General features: G+C 43.0%; 1 protein-coding gene across 7 annotated transcripts in view; it reads left to right on the top strand.

The window, feature by feature from the left end:
• The window catches only part of MUS81 (MUS81 structure-specific endonuclease subunit), a 293,609-nt gene that overhangs the window by 24,888 nt on the left and 251,076 nt on the right, over positions 1–17,645 (top strand). For 4 of the 7 annotated variants that reach the window (XM_073605255.1, XM_073605254.1, XM_073605256.1 and 1 more), the window contains exon 2: positions 34–95. The exons of the other annotated variants lie outside the window; for them this stretch is intronic. The gene's annotated coding sequence lies outside the window, so the exon portion shown is untranslated. The remainder of the gene's footprint in view (positions 1–33; positions 96–17,645) is intronic. 7 annotated transcript variants of the gene reach the window in all.

Here is a 17,645-nt window from a genome sequence, read left to right on the forward strand (position 1 = left end):
ACCAACCCTTTGTTCTATTTTGTTCATTGACAGATGCAGCTTTGTCTATTCTTCATGACTGGGTTAGCCTGCCATCTGCTGGAATAGGATATAAGGTATAAAACAAAACAAAAACTCAGCCTAGGGGCAACCCCTGCTGTTGGCCAAACCCACTCATGTCCAGAAAAAAATAATTTCTTTATTGTCCATAGAGGGACGCAGAAATAGAGGAATTCTAAAATCAGGTTATACTGCCACAATGGCAAATGAAAAGAGTTTAAACAAGTCCCCATATAAACCCTCTGGCCCCACACAGAATGCCTATTGTATTTGCTAGCATACTAGATGGATGTCTAACAAAAAATTTGCTAGCCTACTATTGTCATAATAGTTATAATAAAAAAATCTTCATCCTTTGGTGAATCAAGATTTCCTCTTCCTGCTTGAGCTAGTCTCTACATAGCAGTTATCCAGATCAGCATGTTCTCAGCAGCAGTTTTGAAGGCTGTACCTGAACCCCACTGGATTGGATAATTATACAGTGTAAGCTTCAGGAACTAGGCTCTGCATTGTGCCACTTTTTAGACCTTCGTGTACTGTTAGTTGCAGGGTGCTTTCTGGGTCCTGAGCTGTTGCACAGCCTCAGGTGTGATCCTATCTCTGAAGATTCAATTAAAAGAGAAGTACAGTATAGGGTTTGGGTTTGTTGCAGATTTATACTTGCCTAGGTGGATGCAGCATCGGTGCGATGCTGCATCTGTCCCCTGCCGGCTCTAGCACTAAGAACTGAGTGATCTAACACTGCAGATCCCTCAGTTCTCACAACTTCTAGAGCAGAGAGTCTGGTGACTGTCTGCTGAAAATGGGTTACAGAAGTGAAGAGCGAACTGCACTCCTGTGATCCACAGGAAAAGTACTGTGTTTCCCCCGAAAATAAGACCGGGTCTTATAATAATTTTGGCTACAAAAAACACCAGCCATTGTCCCTGAAAAACTGCATCGACCCATCCTCCCCCCCGGGCCTGTTACTGGGCTGTGGCCTGGTGGTTGGGGACCTCCGCTTTAAAGCATGATGGACAGCACAATGCTTGTGCTGTGTCATTTTTACCCCTCTGTATGTTCTAAAAAACTGGAATAAAACACTAAAATGTTTTTATAAAAGTTCCTGTGTCCCCTGTCTTCTCTCCCCCTCTCCTCCAGTCAGCTCAAGAGTCAGCATTATGAAATTCTGTAATTCCAAAACCTTGGTTAAAGTCTTTGTAAAATTATGTAATCTGTTCTGTAAAAAAGATTATATAATGTGCAGTCTGTCTCCTTGTGTAACTTTTATTGTGAAAAATACCTTATTTACAGTGCTCACGTGACCCGCCTGAGCTCTTCTTCCGCGCTCCGAATACTGCAGAGGGAGAGGCAGAGATCCCCGCTAATGTCAGCCCTGCTCCGAGCACTGCAGAGGGAGGGACCGCTGACGTCAGCCGGGAGAAGAGGAGAAGATCTCCAGCGGGTCACGAGAGCACCCAGCGGCGCTGTAAATAAGGTATTTTCTACAAAAGAATTACACAAGGAGAAACACTGCACATTATATAATCTATTTACAAAATGGATTACATGTTTTTACAGTTTATCTAGGGCTTATTTTTGGGGTAGGGCTTATATTGTAGCCATCCTTGAAAATCACGCTAGGTCTTATTTTCGGGGTAGGGCTTATTTTCGGGGAAACACAGTACAGCCAAACGAGCTTTGGCTGTTCTTTTCCTTTAACCCCTTCCCGACCTGCCGCCGCAGTCATACTGTGGCAGGTTGACTCCCCTGGGCAAAACTATGTTACCTTACGTTGCTTAGCCTTTTGGCCACTAGGGGGTGCGCGCGTCCGAGGAAAAAATATGTTTTTGTTTTTTTAAATTTGGGATATTTATTATAGCAAAAAAGTAAAAGATATTTGGGGTTATTTACTAAAGGAAAATTCACTTTGCACTGAAAGTGCACTTGGAAGTAAAGTTGCTGTAGATCCGAGGAGACATGCAAGGAAAATAAAAAACAGCATTTTAGCTTACACATGATTGGATGATAAAATCAGCAGAGCTTCCACTCATTTCAGATCTACCCCTTACATTTAGAGTGACTACACTTCCAAGTGCACTTGCAGTGCAAAGTGGATTTGCCTTTCGTAAATAAACCCCCATAGTGTTTTTTTTCAAAATTGTCGGTCTTAAAAATAAAACCCACAGAGGTGACCAAATACCACCAAAAGAAAGCTCTATTTGTGGGAAAAAAAGGACATAAATTTTGTTTGGGTACAGCGTCGCACGACCGCGCAATTGTCAGTTAAAGTGACACAGTGCTGTATCGCAAAAAGTGGCCTGGTCATTGAGCAGCCAAATCTTCCGGGGCTGAAGTGGTTAAAGCCAAACTAAACCTTCCAATCCTTTTCAGCCAAGGGAGCTGCCATCTTACCCTTTGTTTGAGCTGCAGCTACCATGTGATAAGTTATGACACCAGCCATTTGACAGTTTGGGTGAGAGCACAAGAAATTGTGACAGTTTGTATAGCTGGCATGCTGGGAATCGGGGTGGATTAAAATTGCAATGTTTTGATCTAAATCGATTTTTTTGATTTTTATCAAATTTATTTTAATAAAATGCTTTTGGAGTAAAAAAATCTATCTAAAGATAGTTTTTTGTTTAGGATACATTAATAATTTAGTTTATTCAGCATGAAATGGAGCTTTAGTTATGTAGCATGAGGCTGTATATTCTGCAATATTTACATTTTTGGTAAACTTATTCAATAAATCCAAGCTCTGCAAGAGCATTGATGCATTAACACAATTTCACAGTAACCATGAGATAAAAGTTCAGGAATATATTTTTTCCCATTGTTTTGCAAATCTATGTAGACTGCAAACTATATGACTGAATCGGTTCTGATATTGCTGTTTTACTAACCTGACCGCTTATTATTCTAAATCAGAAACCTTCATTTTGTTTACAAATAATAAAGATTCTAACTACAAATTAGAATGAGTCCTTACATGTAGCCTCCCTGACGGTATTCCTGAGTGTGGCTTGGGGTTACATTTCAGCACCATTAGCCACACTTGGGATTACATCTCAGGATCCTGGTGCAGGTTACTTACCTTGTCCCCAGGATCCTGCGATGTCCCCCACGCTGTCTGCGGGCTCTGTCCTCTGCCCGAAGCCTCTCTGTGCCAGGCTCCGTTCCCTGCGAGCGTCGCAACACATGGGGGGAGCCTGGCGGCAAATTCAAAAAAATTTAAAAATCATAACACATACAGTACTGTAATCTTACAGATTACAGTACTGTATGAAATCATTTCACTTCCCTTTTGTCCCCAGTGCTTTGGCGCATGCCCTGCATGCAGTTTTTTATTATTATATATACTGTTCTTTCTGCCTGGAAACTTGAGATTGTCCATAGCAACCAAAAAGTTTCCCTTTATGTCAAAAGTGGCTTTAGACCAGCTAGAAAACAGCGATAGTAAATAAGAACACTTGCAGAATTGAGCGATAGTTAATCGTGGGGAAATTTATTTTATTATTATTATCATATTAATGTTTTTAAAATTATTTATATTTATTATATTATAATTTATGATTTTGTGTTTCAAACTTCATCATACCCGGGATATCTACTAGACTCTTGGTGGACAGATCTAAGTGTGTTATTGCTAAGAATTACAGACCTGTAATATAAAACACCAAATTTCTATGCAAAATAATTGTACCGCTTTGAGACGCAAAAATCTGAAATGATCATACTGCTAGGGAGGTTAAAGAGCACCTGTCATTTCAGATCCATCATGGCAACGGCTGTTAGCGGGCATCCACTCACCTGCTGCAGCCACGTCCCTCACCTATCACTGCCGCATCACCAGTCGTCCCATTAAAGTGAATGGGACTGTCAGTGAATCAATAACAGAGAAGGAGCTGCTGCAGGACAGAGATGACAGTTGCTCTTTCAAAATTATGATTTAAATCAAGCTTTTTTACTAGTGATTTTAATCATGATTTAAGTTGACTTGATTTCAGGGCGAGTTCACACCAGATGCAGTTTCGTTCAGTTCCGTGCACTTTTTTTCTGCACCAAAAATGCATGCACAGTGTTTTACATGTATTCCAATGGCTCTAGTTCACACCATGCAGTCAGATTCCAAACGGTTTCTGGTGTGGAAACTGACTGCATGGTGTGAACTAGAGCCATTGGAATACATGGAAAACACTGTGCATGCATTTTCTGCAGAAAAAAGCGAATGGAACTGCGTCTGGTGTGAACTAGCACTCAATCAAATCCACCCTGCTGGGAATTTAACAGTTTTTTTTTTAACAGTTAAATCGATGCGTTTACTGTAGTTCTGCTTTAGGTTCAGTTCACTTATATGCGAATTGGATGCGTTTTTAACCACATCCAATTTGCATAACATTTTAACCAGACTGGCTTGCAATGGAGCCAGTTCACACATTTCCGGGACAGACGCAGTCCATCCTTAACCACTTCCCGCCCAAGAACGTCATCATTCAGATATCTTCTTTTTCTGCCGGCGATTCCCTGTCATGTAAAAATAATCATAGCTAGAGAATGAATCGGCCAGCAGCGGCCATTTACCATTATTTAAAGAATGGTTCCCGGCAATCTCCCCATTATGTCCGGCCTCGGCAGATGTAAACACTGCTGTTTCTTTGGCTGAAAAGCCGAGATTGTTTGTTTGTTTTTTTATTTTTTAAATTTTTATTTTATTTTAGGCTTTCCAGCCTAGAGGAGAGATCTGAGGACTTATAGACCCCAGATCTCGCTGTAAAGAGGACCTGTCATGCCCTATTCCTATTACAAAGGATGTTTATATCTTTTATTGTAATAGAAATAAAATTGATCCAAAAAAAAAACATTTAAAAGGTCTAAGTGTCAAAAGAAATAAATAAAAGTAAAATAAACAATAAAATGTTTTATTTTTTATTTAAAGAACCCCTGTCCCCGCGTGCTCGCACGCAAAAGCAAACGCATACGTACGTCGCGACCGCATATGTAAACGGTGTTCAAACCACACATGTGAAGTATCGCCGTGAACCTTAGAGTGAGAGCAATAATTCTAGCCCAAGACCTCCTCTGTAACACTAAACAGGTAACCTATAAAAAAATTGAAAGCGTCGCCTATGGAAATGTTTAAGTACCGAAGTTTGGCGGCATTCCACAAGTGTGTGCAATCTTAAAGCGGGGTTCCACTCAAATTTTTAACTTAATCTTACCCCCGTCAGTTAATTGCATAGATGTTCAAATGCCACACGAAAATGTTTTTTATTGCTGTAATTACCTTTATATTGTACTTTATTGTGGCACTTCCTGTCTTTCCTCCCATGGGAGTAGGTGTGTTTATTGCCTTTCCCCGGCGCCGCACTGTCTCCTGGGAGCTTAGTGTCAGGCTTCCCAAGATTCAGTGTGGGAACAATGATCATGCACGTGAACAAGCTGTGAATGAACAGCATTCGTCGCATCCAGGAAATCAATGCTTGTGGGCTTCACATGCCCACAAGCAAGATGGAAACAGCCAGCATGCCAGCATCACATTTTTAAAGTTATTCTTCAGTACGAAAACAGACAGAGGCGGAAATATTACACCCAAACTGTGAGTATTATTTTGGGATTAGCAAAGTGTCTCAATGACCTAAAAAAAAAAAAATAGAAGTGTCGCCGGACTCCCACTTTAAAGTGTGACATGCTGAGATTCTATTTACTTGGTGTAATATCAGCTTTCACAACATACAAAAAAATCGGGCTAACTTTAGTGTTTTTTTTTTTTTTTTTTTTTAATCAATGAAAAAGTCCCCCCCCCCCAAAAAAACGCATTCCAAAAAAAAATAAAACGCTGTGTTTAATACTGTATGACATAAAAAGTTGCAACAACTGCCATTTTATTTCCTAGGGTCTCTGCTAAAAAAAACATATATAATGTTTGGGGGTTCTGAGTAATTTTCTAGCCAAAAAATATGATTTTTAAATGTAGGAGAGAAGTACCAGAATAGGCTTGAGCTGGAATTGGTTATAAAGAGTCCTATTTGATTTCAACAACATGGCCGCCTCCAAGGCGGCAACAACTTTTTTACTCCTTAGCCAATGTTCTGTGAAAACAGCCAACTCGTTGTGTACCGTAGTGTATACGCTGCCGGTGTTCTGTCAAGAGAGTTCTAGTGAATCTATCAGAGTCTGATTAAATCACCATCATTAGCCTGGGATATTTATATATATCTTTATACTCAGTGTAAAAAAAAAATTCTGATTATATAAGTAAATTTCCAGCACGTAGGGTAACAATCTGGATTGTCTTTTTCTTAAATGTTTTTGTATGTATTGTGTTTTCAAGGTTTGAAAGTGATAATATATGGAATCTACCATTTATATTTTTTCTATTAAAATAACGGAATTCAACTGCTTGGTTAATGGTTACCAGTGCCTACCCTTTTGACAATGTGCCTTTATCACTGTCTTCCTTTTCGCCTAAATTATCTGAGGCACAACCGCACCCTACAAGTGACTCAGTGAATTCTTTACCCCTCAAAATCACGGTCTATACCGTCTTTCTTTCTTTGCTACTCTGTCGAAAGAGCCAACTCGTCAAAATCTCCAGTTACGTCACTTCTGGTGACTCTCCAGCAGCAGTAATTGCAGATTTCAATGACCTGGCTGTTTCCACAGAACACCGGCAGCGTATACACTACGGTAAACAACAAGTTGGCTGTTTTGACAGAACACCGACTAAGGAGTAAAAAAGCGGTCGCTGCCTTGGAGGCGGCCATGTTGGGTACTAGCGGGCGGACTAACAGCGTTTACCCATTATATTGTGTACCGTAGTGTATACTGTTCTGTGAAAACAGCCAAGTTGTCACAATCTGAAATTACTGCTGCTGGAGAGTTACCGAAAGTGATGTAATTAGAGATTTTGACGAGTTGGCTGTTTTGACAGAACACCAGTTCAGGTACAAGTAAAACTACACTGGACTCCTTTTAAAAACCAACTGCCGGGGGGGGGGGGGGTGTGGAGCCGGCGCACAGCATCTAAGGACGGCAGAAACAGAGCTCTGTCCATAGATCCCTAATCCTGCTTTGATCTTGGGAGCAGTCTGCCCGATTTTGCGGGGGGATGTGTGCAGGAAGCTTACGGGCCACCACCACCAAAACTGGCCGGGGGTACGTTTGGCACGGTTTGCCTTGGGATCCCAAGATGGCACAGACAGCCGGGAGGTGGAGGGAGGTAGGTGAGAAGTGCAGCCCCAGACCAGCCAGCATCTCCTGAAGGCAATTGGGTGAGTCCTAGACCCCAGAGGGCACAGTTAAAGCGGAGGGAGAGATCTTTGGACAGGCTAGAGCACCATACAAGCAGATCAGGCTGGGAGGAGGATGGGATGGATGAGCCATCCCTTACACAGATCATGTCTGCTATAGAGGGCTGCCAGAATAAGCTTATAGATCACTTTGGTGAGCTCAAGATTGAATTCTCATTCATGGAACATGACATGCAGAAGATAAGAGAAAAGGCTCAGGATACTGATCAATGTATTGCTTCTCTGGAAGATACTGTAAGGCCTATGGACCCTGCTGTACAGGTGGCAATAAAGGTCCTGTTTGAACAAGCTTTGAAAATGGCTGACATGGAGGATTGTATGAGATGGAATAATATCCGGCTAGTGGGGTTTCCTGAAGGGGTGGAGGGGAGACACTCCGAGGAGTTTCTGGAAGGTTTGCTTACTAAAAATATGGAGCCTGGGAATTTCACTAAAATATTTGCTATTGAAAGGGCTCACCGTGTACCTGGCAGATCCCCACCGAAGGGTGCAGTCCCTCGCCCTATTATATCGAAAATTCTACACTTCCGTGCCTTGGAAAATATTCTGAGAGGGGCCAGGGGCTGACTTCTTGGCAGCCACTCAGAAACAGAGAGCCAACTTCCAGCCTGTGAAGAAACGCCTCAGATTTGAAATTGATCTACAGTATGCTATAACCAGCTAAACTTCGGGTCATGGATAATGGCAATAAGTTTTCTTCTTCACTACTCCTGTGGAAGCTTCTGGATGGATGGATGCCCGAGGTCGCCCGAGGGGGGAGGAGGTTCCCAGCGTCCTCCATGTATCCGTCTGACATTTTGCTGTCTGCTTGGGGGGGAGGGAGTATGGCCCAGGAGAGGTTGGTTGCTGGGATAGATGGATGCCCCTTTTCCTGCTACCTTTTTCTTGCTACCTTACTCAGGAATATACTCCTTTGCCCTGTCTGGCTTGTAATTTGGATGACTAATTTTTTTCTTGCTCGGTTATATTGCTGTTCAGACTCACTTCTACAAAAGGGGATCTGGGGACTGTTCTGTACATTGCAAGAAGTGTGTTAACCCCCTTTTATTTTTTTAAGGGGGGTTTTGGTTGTTGTTTTCTTTATCGCTCTAGGGACTGGGTTCTTCTCAGATGCTGGGACCTGTGGGGTTTTGAATAAACCTCACATCCGTTTCCCTCATTTTTTGGTTGACTGTTATGAGTAGAGGTCGACCGATATGGGTTTTCCTCTGGCCGATGCCGATATTTAGAAATCGCGGTGGCCGATGGCCGATATGTGATGCCGATTTTTTTGGGCCGATATATTTGGCCGATTTTTTTTTTTTTTTTTTCTTTTTTCCCTTCATCTCATAAAATCTAACAGTTTAGACACCTTTCACACTGGGGCGTTTTTCAGGCACTTTTGGGCTAAAAATAGCGCCTGTAAAGTGCCTGTAAAACGGCTCCCCTGCAGTCTCAGTGTGATATCCTGAGTGCTGTCACACTGAGGCGATGCGCTGGCAGGATGTAAAAAAAAGTCCTGCAAGCGGCATCTTTGGCGAGGTGTATACCACTCCTCCACCACTCCTGCCCATTGAAATGAATGCGCACCACTGCCGAAGTGCCTGAAAAGCGTTTTGGCAGCGGCGCTTCAGGGGCGCATTTAACCCCTTCCTCAGTTGCTAGCTGGGTTATAAACGCCCCGCTAGCAGCCGAATAGCGCCTCTAAAATGACGGTAAAGCGCCGCTAAAACTAGCAGCGTTTTACCGTGAACGCCTGCCCGCTCCAGTGTGAAAGCCGCCTTAAGTAATACAGAAATTTTTTTTCATTTAAACATTAAACAAAACAAACCTCCAATCAGTTCACTTGTATGTATAATTTAGAAAAAAAAAAAAAAACTATCTTAAATATTATATTACACAAAAACAGGTAATCAAAACTTTTGGACGAAAAAAAATGGGCTAACTTTACTGCTTAGGTTTTTTTTTAATTCATTAGTGTATTTTTTTTTTTTTTTAAATTGCGTTTGAAAGACCGCTGCGCAAATACCGTGTGACATAAAATATTGCAACAATCACCATTTTATTCCCTAGTGTCTCTGCTAAAAAAATATATATAATGTTTGGGGGTTCTAAGTGATTTTCTAGCAGAAAATACAGGATTTTTACTTGTAAGCAACAAGTGTCAGAAAAGATTTAGTCTTTAAATGGTTAAACTGAAAACTTCTCCACGGAGTTCAGTCTATTGATAAAAGAACCTGAAAGAGATACAATGTATCTTCTTATCAGACTTGGCAGGCTGCCCAGAGGAGGAGAGAATCCTCTCCACAGATAACTTAAGGAAACTTGCATTAACTTCTATTACAGAAGTCATTTGCAAGTCACGGCTGAAGTTACAATCGGCCTTTTTTATCAGCACAATCGGCCGATGCCGATTAAGTAAAAAACGCCAAATATCGGCCGATATATCGGTCGACCTCTAGTTATGAGATATAAGTGCCTGGCAAATGGGGCTGGGTGCAGGGTGGGGGGAGGGGGGGGGGGTGGGTGGGTATGTTTGTGTTTTTGTTTTTCATGGGCAAGACTTTTTTCCTGGACTCAAGTTCTTTGTGGTTTATGGGGAAAGTGTATCTCATCTTTGGATATGTTACAGTATGTCACCCATGTTTTCGGTGGGCTCCTGGTGGGAGGGAGGCCCTGGGGCCGTGGTATCCTCCCCTGCATTATTGGAGGGAATGGGTGAACTGATCTCAGGCTGTGCTGGAATCATTAGAAATGGAAGTAAATCTTAGAGTGGTGTCATGGAATCTCAGAGGCCTCAACTCTAAATTTAAATCCTTCCTAGTCTTTAACGATATCAAGAAATATAAACCACACTTGATTCTGCTGCAGGAGACTCGCAGGATGCCAGGGTTCTCTCTCTCAGGAGGGCCCATATTGCTGGGGTTTACCATGCCAGTTTCTCCTCCTCTGCCAGAGGGGTATCTACCTTGGTTATCAAAGCAATGCCCATAGTTATACAGGCGATTAAATCGAATATTAAGGGAAGATATGTAATTCTGGTCGTCAAAATAATGTGCCTGACGTTTGTGAATTTATATGTTCCTCCTCTCTTTACACGTTCTCATCTAGTTGATATGTTACAGGCTACGTATGAGATAGCGTAAGGGAAGATTTTCATTTTGTGGGATTTTAATGCAGTGGCGGATCCGACTATGGATAGGTTGGAGGCATCTCCTGGGACTCCGGCCCCTTTTACGGGATGGTTGTCTACCTATGGCTTCCGGGATGTATGGCGGTTTCATCATCCGGACACCAAGGAATACTCTTGCTTCTCTGAAACGCATAAATCTGTCCAGAATAGACCCTGTCCTTACTGAGGGGGATGGACTAGAGTTAGTGAGCAATTGTACTCAACCTTAGGTAGGGGTCTAAACCTGGGATCCGTCACTGGCGCATGGAAGCTAGCTGGTTACAGGAGGAATATGTGAAGATTAAATGTACTTAGGCTATTGGTACCTTTTGGGTTGAGAATGAGAAAGTGGGTTCACCCCTCCTTCAGTGGGAGGCCTTCAAAGCCACTCTAAGAGGGGTTTTCATGATGGGAGTGAGTGGATTCAAGAAGCAGCTCACCTCTGAGGTGAAAGAGAAGGAAGGTGTCACTAGCAGAGGCAGAATATGTTAGGACCCTGACTAAGGAGGGATTGCTGGATTTGCAGGGGAAAACTAGGGAATACCATGCCCTCCTAACAGGATCAGACCACTAAACTTGGACTTGCTCAAGGGCGGCACATATTTGAGTTCGGGGAGAACTGTAGACTGCTGGCATACCTGGCCCGACCGGATTATGTGTATGTGTATATATATATATATATATATATAAGTGTTTGTGACAGGCATGGGGCGGAAGTATGTGACTCAGGAGATATCTTACACGTCTTTGCTCAATTTTACAGGGAACTGTATGTGTTGTGCACCTCTGGGGAGGGGGGGGGCAGAATTGGGGACCTATTTATCAAATATTGATCTACCCGCACTGACTGACGAAGACCGCACCATTCTGGAAAAAGATATTACTGTGGAGAAGGTGGCAATCTCCTCTTTTGCTCCCCGGAAATCTCCTGGTCTGGATGGTCTCCCCTCGGAGTGGTACAACACTTTTAGGGATAGTTTGGCACCCCATCTGTTGAGAGTGTCAGAATCGGCCAGGTCGGATGGTAGACTGACACTTTGCATGAGAGAGGCTCTGGATGGTCCTGATCCTAAAAGGGGGGAAGGACCGCCCAATCTCGCTGATGAATGTGGACACAAAAATCCTGGGCAAAATTATAGCGGGAAGGTTGCAGACTAAAGCTTGTGAATGTGGATCAAATGGGATTTATCCCAGGTAGGTGTGTTCAGATGAATATTAGGAGACTCTTTCTGAACCTTCAGGCTAGACGAGTCAACTCTGAGACACGGGTGGTGGCTTCCTTAGACACGAAGAAGGCTTTTGACTCAGTGGAGTAGCCTTACCTGTTTCGGCATCTGGAGTCCTCTGGGTTTGGCCCTGTTTTTATCTCCTGGGTGAAACCTTCATACACCGAACCATTCGTGAGATTACGGTTTAATGGTATTATCTCGGAGCCTTTTCCATTGTCTCTACTCCTGTTTGCCCTGGCCATAGAGCGCCTAGCGACTAAGTTAAGGTCTAGTAATACCTTCTCTCGTCTCCGGTTGGGGCAGCTGAAGGAACGCGTGTCATTGTATGCAGATGACAGGCTACTATATTTGCAGGATCCGGGTCCCTCGCTTTCAGCGGCCTTTGGGTTGATTCAGGAACTTAGGGACTTCTCTGGCTTCAGGATTATCTGAGCCAAGTCGTCTCTATTTCCCATTGATGAACAGGTAGTGGTCCCTGCTGATTGTCCCATTCTGCTGTCTGGATCTTTTAAATATCAAGGGATTCATGTACAGCTCCCCATCTCTAGGTTTTTGGAGTTAAATTTGACACCGAGTATAGGGGCTCTTCGGAAGAAGGTGCAAAAATGGCAGAAGCTACCACTTACAGTGATGGGTAGCATTAATTTATTTAAAATTATCTTTCTCCCTAAGTTTTTGTACATCCTCTCAAACTCGCCTGCCTATGTGTCAAAACAGGTCTTCAGGAACATAGACTCTGTTGTGGTGGGATTTTGTGGGGATCTCAAGCCCCCAGGGTGTCCATGGCCGTACTGAAACTGCCCCTTACAATGCGGGGATTGGCCCTTCTGGACTTACAAGCCTATTTCTTTGCAGCACAGCTGTCCTTCCTGCATTGGAGATTTTTTCCTCAGATCCCCAATGCGACTACGTTGCTGGAATCTGCGGTGGCTGCTTCACAGGAGACTCTTCTGAATATGGTCTATAGGAATGGTGTGCCGGGTAGAAGGGTGGGTTCAGTGATGGCACTGCCTGGATGGATATTTCATATCTGCGCCCAACAAACGAGAGATGGACCCCTGTGGAAGTCACCTAATAACCCTCTGTGGTAAAATGAAACCCTCAAGGAATTTTTTAAACTGGAGGATGGGAGAGTATGGGCTAAATATGGGGTTAAGTATCTCCACCACATATTTCAGGAAGGTAGGCTGTGTACCTTTGCTTAGCTGAGCAAACTATTTGGGATACCCAGAACCTGGGATTTTCGATACGCCCAGCTGTGTCATGCAGCGGTGGCGCAGTTCAGTATAGGGGAAGTACAGGAACAGAATACATTGTTGGAAAGGGTTTTTGGGGATCCTGACCCGGTCAGAGGAGTTGTGGCAGGATGCTTTGGATTCTTATCTGGGCTCTGTCATCTGTTCAACGGATAAGATGATACAGCTTGGATACCTCCATCTGATGTATTTTACCCTGGTCAGACTTTTGCGTATCCACAGGAGGGACTCCGCTACTTGCCATAAATGTTTGGGGGCATATGGCTCTTTTGTTCATATGGTGTGGGAATGTGCCAAGGTGAGACCATTATGGTCTATGCTGACTGAATTTATAGCAGATAACTTCAACCTTCCCAATATATGCTCCCTCTTGAGATGTCTCATGGGAATTTTTGAGCAAGAGGTGTTAAATGAGCACACCAAGCTTTTCTTTAGAATAATGTACTTTGGAGTTAGGAAACTTTGTAGTGGGGCCCAAAGCAGCTGCCTAATACCTGACAACTATCCCAGTTCAAATTCCCTTATCCCTTGAAGTTTAATTTCCGTGCTGTGTCCGATATCTCAGTGTAAACCTCTGCTGCTGCTGCTCTATTGGCATGTACAGATGACTCGCCTGCAGACCCTGTGTTTACATGTAAATAACCTGCATTGATATGTAAATAGTGGCGGCATTAATATGTAAATAGTAGTGGACTGCGGCATTGATATGTAAATAGAGGCAGCATTTATATGTATATCATGTCCCCCTGAGGTCACATCCACCATTACTTCTGCTGAATGCTGCCCACTGGGGAGGTAAAGGAGCATGCTTGAAGGTCCTGCCTACAACTGTGGTCATTAAGCCTAGCATCATCCTGTTCTGCAAAAGTAAGCAAATTGGAGGTGGAACCCTTATTCAAAATAACATGGTGCCAGAGTACCCTGAATTTTGGTGCATGTGATTATGCAGGCAGGCAGTGAGAAGATGATGTGCTGTAACCTTTAGCAACCAATCAGTGAGCAGTAATGATGTGCAGTAACCTCTAACAACCAATTAGTGAGTGGTATAAATGTTCAGTAACCTCTAGCAATGAATCAGTGGGCAGTATTGATGTACAGTAATCTCTAGCAACCAATAAACAAGCAGAAGTCATGTGCTATAACCTCTAGAAAATAACAGTGAGCCATAATGTGTGCTGTAACCTCTAACAGCCAGTCAGTAAGCGGTAATGATACACTGTAACCTCTGGCAACCAACCACAATCACTGCCTGATCTGAATCAGTAAACTGATTTTGAGTTTAGCTACTATTTATTGTATGTCTCAAAGCATGTGGAGAGCGAAATTGCATGAAAGAGGGGGCCCAAGAAAATGTTTTCCCAGTCAATATTAAAGACGGCCCTGAGGAGATGGATCCACACGGAATGAATGACGTTAGGGATGTGGTTGAAAGTTGTGAATGCTGACATTTTTCTCTACCACATGACGTACGAGGCCAGGGGAGCTCCCAAGAAATTTAGGAAGGTTTGGTTTAGGTGGGTTGACTCAAAGTAGACACTGGAAGATGGGGTAAACAAGTAAAAGATGAAGAAGTACAGCTACAGAGCTATATATTTGTCATAAGCTGGTGGAAGGGACTTGAGGGTGGGGGTACTGAGTTATATGATGGACTAATGGAATATTCCACTCTGTATATTTTTCTTGCCCGGGGGGGGGGGGGGGGGGTTGTATACAGTTGATTTCTTTTTATTTTGGAGAAAAAAAAAACAGACTGAATCACTGGAACACAGGTGGGGACTCTTACTGAAGTCTCTCTTTTCCCTGAGCAGGGGATGGGGTTATGTGGACTGCATTATTATGCATATGTGATGTTTCATTTACCTGATATTCTGTATGTGTATATTATCTGCAAAAAAAAAAAACAGACTGCAAACTGCAACAAGGCCTGTGTGAACCTAGCTTAAATAAGGCCAGTCGGCCCAAGCACCAGGAGCCCCTTCACTGTTGTACTGTTGGGCACTTTTCAAATTTCCCTCAGGTTTCACTGCGGTAAGGGTTAAAGTGGAACTAAACCCACTGATTTATTTAATTTATTATTCAATATTTATTTATTTATTGTTTATTATAATTTTATTTATTACATTTGTGTGTGTTGCTGCCTCTGATGATGACACAAGTCGAAAAATGTTAGGCAGAGCCACACTCTGAATGAAGTTCTTCACACTCCCTTTGACACGCAGCCTATGTTCGTGGCTGGAGCCGGTGGCTTTACTTATCTATGCGAATACCTCCTTAGTGTTGGGCAACACACATGGTAATGTGAGTGTATGCATGATGGTTTTTATTAATAAATAATGCATTGTTTTACGCTATGAACCCTTTCTTTCTGCTTTTTTACATATTGGCAAATAGTCTGGAACTGTGTGAACCTTGTTGCAAGCCCAGTAATGATGAGCGTGGATCCTTTAACCCATCGATGGCTGTTAAAGATTGCATAATGCTCCAACAGGATTGGAAGTGGATTGCATTGTGTATGATACCTTTTACTGCTTGGTTCACACCTATGGGTTTTTTGGTGCTTTTTGCAGAAAGTCACTTTAGTTCATTTAACATTGTTTCCAATAGAACACGTTCACATCTATACTTTTTTCAGCCACTGCGTTTTTGGAAAGGGTCAGGGACTTTTTTAAATGCAAAACAGTGCTTTTTTTGCTTTTTTGGTTCAATATACAGCGCCTTGCAAAAGTATTCACTCCCTTGGCATTTTTTGTGTTTTGTTGCCTCCCATGCTGGAATTAACATGGACTGTTTGAAAAATGCATCACCTAATTTACAGAACATGTCCACAACTTTGAAGATGTTTTTTTTTTTTATTATTGTGAAGCAAACAAAAAATAGGAAAAAATAACAGAAAAAGTCAATGTGCATAACTATTCACCCCCCTAAAGTCAGTACTTTGTAGAGCCTCCTTTTGCAGCTATCACAGCTCCGAGTCGCTTTGGATAAGTCTCTATGGGCTTGCCACATCTTACCACTGAGATTTTTGCCCATTCCTCTTTGCAAAACTGCTCCAGCTCCTTCAAGTTGGATGGTTTGCGCTTGTGAACAGCAATCTTTAAGTGTGACCACGGATTTTCTATTGGATTGAGGTCTCAGCTTTGACTAGGCCATTCCAACACCTTTACATGTTTCCCCTTAAACCATTCAAGTGTTGCTTTAGCAGTGTGTTTGGGGTCATTGTCCTGCTGGAAGGTGAACCTCCATCCTAGCCTCAAATCACACACAGAATGGTACAGGTTTTGCTCAAGAATATCCCTGTATTTAGCACCATCCATCTTTCCCTCAACTCCCTCAGTCCTGACTACTGAAAAACATCCCAACAGCATGATGCCAAGGGGGGTGAATACTTTTGCAAGGCATTGTACTTCAATGGAGAAGCTGCAGAAAAGCATGTATTGCATTTTTGCAGCGATTTGCATTTTGCGTTTTTTAATCTGCCCAACAACAAATTGGCCAAAAAAGAAGGATAAAAAACGCAAATCACAGTAAAATCGCATGTGCAAAAACCGCAAAACGCACAGCAAAAAGCACTGCAGAAACTACCAAAAGCAAACTGCATAGGTGTGAACTGAGCCTTAAGGTACTCATTTTTACTTTGTATTTTAAGTTGTGTTGAAAAAGGTGAGCCATGTACCTGAAGAGGTAAAGGACACTGGGTGCTTTGACATGACATTTACTCAAATTTTTTTTTTTTTTGCACGTATTTTACTAGATGGTGAACTTTAAAGCAGAGTTCCACCCACTTTTGAAAGGGGGTCTTAAACGAAAGACCACCCCTCCAACCCTCATTGTTTGGATATCTAAAATGTTTTATTGTTTTTCTAAAGTACCTTTTTGGAAGTACTAAATGTACTACCGTTCTACCCGGGCTGTGGCTCAGGATGTCATGTCCTCTTCTGCGGTGAGCCCCCCCCCCTGCTGTCTTCTGGGACCTGTGTGTGTCCCAGAAGACAAGCTGGCCATTCACAAAGCGCTACGCGACTTGTGCATGCGCAGTAGGAAACCGGCAGTGAAGCCGCAAGGCTCCACTGCCGGTTTCCCTTAGTTAGAATGGTGGCGCCTGCACCCGATCCGATGGACGAATCAGCCTTGGGGGAGCTGACATCGTGGGCTCCCTGGACAGGTAAGTATCCTTATTAAAAGTCAACAGCTACAGTGAAACAAAAAATGTTTGTGGCTAGAACTCTGCTTTAAGGACTTTGTTCTTGTTTATTTGGATTTAGGTACAATTATGGACACATTGCTTGTGAACTGAGCTGCACAATATTTTGAAAGTGAATATTTTGTTGATACACTGTATATAGTATTTTTTCAACTAGAGGTGCACCGAAATTTCAGCCGCCAAAAATTATCGGCCGAAAACTGGGGGGCTGGGTCCACCCCGGGTGCCGCCCATTGCGGGAAATGCCACACTAGCGAGCCCCAGTCCTTCACAACCCCCCCTCCCTACTCACCGCAATCTCCGCATGTCACGGAGCTGAATTGTCCGGGCCGTAGTAACAATGTCCCACCTCCTGTGATAGACGGCACACTGATCCAATGGCAGGACATTGAATCATTGTGACGTGATCACAGGAGGCAGGACATTGTTACTGAGGCCAGGGCAATTCAAACCCTGCTCCGTGACACACGTAGATCG

Source organism: Aquarana catesbeiana, linkage group LG11 (genome assembly GCF_042186555.1).
Source record: "Aquarana catesbeiana isolate 2022-GZ linkage group LG11, ASM4218655v1, whole genome shotgun sequence".
Taxonomy (NCBI): domain Eukaryota; kingdom Metazoa; phylum Chordata; class Amphibia; order Anura; family Ranidae; genus Aquarana; species Aquarana catesbeiana.